General features: G+C 36.2%; 1 pseudogene; it reads right to left on the bottom strand.

Annotated features, from left to right (window-relative positions):
- Positions 1 to 1,155: 1,155 nt before the first annotated feature.
- LOC100664900 (olfactory receptor 5AN6-like) lies at positions 1,156 to 2,094 on the bottom strand (annotated as a pseudogene).
- Positions 2,095 to 4,824: the final 2,730 nt, after the last annotated feature.

The raw sequence follows: 4,824 nt of genomic DNA, 5'->3' as shown, positions 1-4,824 counted from the left end.
AATGAGTGACTAGATCACCTCATGAGCAGAGTACCATCTTCTGACTTACTTTTCTCATATTTCCTTATGAAGGGAAGATGGAACAAGGGAGACTCTATAGGAACAAGAGAGAAGAGATTGTCTGGGGCTGTCGGATTAACCAACCAGCTGAACAAAATCTTAAATATGGCAGACACGCTAAGCATTCCTATTAAAACAAGTTTCTTTCTGTGTGAAGTTAACAAATTTTTTATCTGCTGTGGTTTCTTTTGCTTAGTCTGAAGCAATAAACAAGAAATTTAAATCACAATACCCAGAAGTGAAAAAATCAATTAAATATGAGGAATACCTGAGCATTTAGGAATTTTATTTTAGACCCCTCAGCACCAATACTACTACTTACCCTAACTAAAATGAGATGCTATGAGGAGTTTTGCTGGCCTCCTGGGACCTTGATCAGTACTTGCATTTCTGATCCTTAAGGTAGTACCTTACTACATGTTGTTGTCGTTTATTGTTAGGTGCCATCTAATCATAGGAACACTACGTGCAACAGAATGAAACACTGTGAAGTTCTGCACCATGCTCACCATCACTGTTATGCTTGAGCCCCTCGTTGCAGGCACTGTGTCAATCCATCAGATTGAGGTCTTCCTCTTTTTTGCTGACCCTCTACTTTACCAACAATGATGTCCTTCTCCAGGGACTGGTCCCTCCTGACGACATGTCCAAAGTATTTGAGAAATAGTCTTATCATCTTTGCTTCTAAGTGGCATTCTGGATGTATTACTTCCAAGGCAGACTTGTTCGTTCTTTTGGCAGTTCATGGTATATTGTATATTTAATATTCTTTGCCGTAATTCAAAGGTTTCAATTCTCCGGTCTTCCTTATTCATAGGGATAGGATACTTGTGGCGAAATGTCACATTACCACGTCTAGCTACCAAAATACTCATAGATTGCTTGTCCTCTGATTTAGTTGGTCATAACTAATGCCTAGTGGAGTTACTGAACTTCCAGATACTTCCCATGCATTTGCCAGGCTAATGGCAGTCCTGGGTTTATATTAGAAGAGTGTAGCCACTGTAACTTTGCACATAATTAGAAGAGTTGGGGATCAATATTTTAGTTGCCATTCTTCCTACACTGTTTGTATACTTGAAATAAATTCTGTAATCAGAAACTCCAGGAGAGGATTTTCTTCCTCCATCTTCTTACAGCATGTTTTATTTCCTTATTCTTCAGGCTGTAGATCAATGGATTTAACATGGTATTATAACAGTATATAAGACTGATACCAACTTGTTTTGGCTCAAGGAATCACTAGAGTTAGGATACATGTAAACAGAGATACCTGAGTTGAAGAAAAGGGTCACTGCTGTCAGATGAGAAGCGCAGGTGTTGAAAGCCTTGGACCTGCCTTCAGCTGAAGTGATCTTCATAATGGTGGCAACAATATAGGCATAGGATATCATGATAACCAGCACAGAGGTCAGTCCAAATATCACTGTGAGCACAGAGGTCATGCCTTGAAAGAAAAAAGTGTCAGAGCAGGATAGGATCAGCAGTTGAGACAGGTCACAGAAGAAATGATTGATGATATTTGGCCCACAGAAATGCAGCTGAAGTAAGGCACACAGTTGGGTAAATGAGCCAAAGAATCCAGTTATGCCAGATCCTGCTACCATTTGGAGACAGATCATTGGGGACATAGTGGCTGTGAAGAGCAGAGGGTTACAAATGGCAGCATATCAATCATAAGGCATAGATGCCAGAAGACAGCACTCAGTCAGACCCAGGCTAGAGAAGTAGTGCTGCATGGTGCAACCCATATAGGAGATGAATTTACGCTTCTTAAAGAAGTCTGAGGGCATCCGGGGGGGATATAGTGGAAACATAGCAGATGTCTAGAAAGGACAGTTTACTGAGGAAAAGGTACATGGGTGTGTGCAGATGGGAATCCATTCTGATGAGGGTGATGAGGCCCACATTCCAAGACACTGTCAGGAGGTAGATCCCTAGGAATATTGAAAACAGGACAATAGTGAGCTTTGGAAACTCACAGGATCCCAAGAGGATGAACCTGGTAATTGTACTATTTCTTCCCTCAGCCATTGCATTAACGATCTTGGGATCTGTAGGGAGAGAAGAGAATAAATCTTTAGGTCAGTTGTTATTTCAATTTCTGCTGAAATAAACCACCTTCTGTTCACACTGAGCACAGAACAGAGAGAAATATTGCAGCATGTTACAGGAAATAATCCTGATTAACTTTGCCCCTATATTAGCCACAATAATCTCTGTGTCAATTTTCTCATGTGTAAAAGACGATGATTATACCTTTCATTATTAAACCATCAGACTCTTAGAAAGAAAGTGTAACAACATATGTAAAGCCTCTTTTTTAAAATGCTTTGAAATTTGAAGATATTATTAACAGGATTTGGCCTCTGTGTATATGTGAGTGCCTGCGAGTATGGATTTAGATATCACACAACTGTTTTCAGATTGTGGTTCTTCCACCTGTAAAATATATGATTCTGAGTAAGTCATCTAATACCTCTGTGCCAAAATTACTTAATCTATATGATGAGGATAATAGAACATATCTCATAAGGTTGTTGAAGTTAAATGAATTTATGTATATACATACATACATAGACACATATACATATGTACATATATACATATACATGCATACATATATATATACACACACATACATACGTGCATATGTGTATAGTACCCACTGCCCTCAAGACTTTCAGTTAGCTGTTGATCGCTTTAACCACTGCACACCCAGGGTTTCTGATATGCATACATATACACACACATATATATATGTGTGTATATATATATATATCATGCCTGCTGTGCATACAGTGTTATATGAAGTGGTGTCTTTTAGAAAGGGAAGTTAGAGAATATCATTCTACTATAATTTTGAAGCACTTCTGTTCATGGAAATCTTTTTAATGAATTCTCAGACCTTCTGTCACATATTAACTTGTTTTCCTACTAATGGCAAATTTCTGTCAATTTTCGAACATGGGTTTCTATAACATCTTTCACCCAAAGAGGAATATCTGTGAAGGAAGATAATCCCACCTCATCCCAATTTGTCGTACTATATAGCATAAACTGACCCCCACGTATGTTTGTAGTTCACTTTTATACCATCTATGTGGTCCAAAAATCTTGAACATTTGGGTTAAGGCAGTCCTAATTGGTGTTTGTCCATAGATTATATATTGCAGATACACACACAAATCTTTTCAGGGAAAACACATCTTAATCTCAAGTTGCAAAGATTTTGAACAGATAAAATCCAAGAAAAATGAGCAGCTCATTGTAAAAATGAGCAGGCATCACAAATCAGCAGCATAACATCACAGCAGGATTATACTATTATTCATCATACACAGAGTACAACATGAGTACGTTTAATATATTTGAAAAATTGAGAGCCTTAAATATGTGTACAAAAAGGAATTGTAAAGAGTCAATCAGCAACTCTAGAAATATAAAAAGTAATAGAAAAACATCACTTGATGGGTTTTATACCAGATTAGACAGAATTTGTGATCTTTAGGGTATACTTGAACAAATAATCCAGAATGTATTTGGATTTTTAAAAAATGGAACAACTAAAGAAAAACTTAAGAGACATGGAAGATATTGAGAAAGTCCAACTCTTGACACACTAGGAAGAAAGCCTGGTGATCTACTACTAAAAATTACCCAATGAAAATTTTATGGATTCCAACAAAATATTCTGAGTTGCTTGCTTTGGAAATGTCATCTGCAGATATTCAATGCTGGAGGAGGGCATTATGTTTAGTGAAGTGGAGGTCCAGCAAGGGTCAAGGAGACTCTCAGTGGAACAGATTGACACAATGGTCGCAACAATGGACTTGACATAGGTTCAAGGCACCCCAGTGCCAATCAGGCTAAGTAAAAATAAACTCAGACACATCATAGTCAAAAGAAAAAATATTAAAGACAAAGAAAAGATACTAAAAGCATCCAGAAAGAAAAAAGAGATTATTTCCAAGGGAACAAAAATTAAAACTGATGGTAATTTCTTAACAAGAAGATTGGAAGCTAAAAGACAGTAGAATGATACCTTTGAAATGATAAGAGAAGATTAGCTGTCAACTGTATTCCATAAACTGTGAAAACATATTTTAAAAATGGGAGTAATAATCAGATAGGCAAAAAATGGGCTTTTTTTTAAAAAAAAAAATTGTATTTGCTCATTAAAAATACTTTATAGACCGTATTTCAAAGAGAAGGATCCCAGGTGGAAGTTCTGAGATGCAAAAAAGAATGAAGAGTAAATAATTCAATAAGTATGTTTATAAATAAATATTGACTATATAAAGGAGAAATAATACGGTCTTGTGAGGAACAAGAAAACAAATAGAGTTTTTAAACATGACAAAATAACATATTTAATTGAGGAGTGCACTTGATTGTATAAGAGTGTTGCAAAAGCTCTGTGTCTTGCAGGAGGAGGGGAAATACATTAACTGAAGCTTTTGGTAGATTAAGTATATGGTTTAGTACCTCAGGATTAACTCCTGAAAGAGTACAAATAGATTTTATAAGTTTCAAAGAAATAGAAGGAACACAAAGGAGAAGAAAAATATTCAGTCATTCCAAAAGAAGGTCAGAAAGGAGATGGGAAAAGCAATTATACAAAAGGTAGGAAAAACCAAACACATGAAATATAATTGTAGAAATACCCTCAGTTATGTCAGTAATAACAATAAATACAACCAGACTAAATGTTCCAGTTAAAAATCATAAATTGTTAAGATAAAAAATAAAAATTCCACTATA

The sequence above is a fragment of the Loxodonta africana genome, chromosome 7 (assembly GCF_030014295.1).
Source record: "Loxodonta africana isolate mLoxAfr1 chromosome 7, mLoxAfr1.hap2, whole genome shotgun sequence".
Lineage (NCBI taxonomy): Eukaryota > Metazoa > Chordata > Mammalia > Proboscidea > Elephantidae > Loxodonta > Loxodonta africana.
This window is presented reverse-complemented; position numbering and strand designations above follow the sequence as displayed.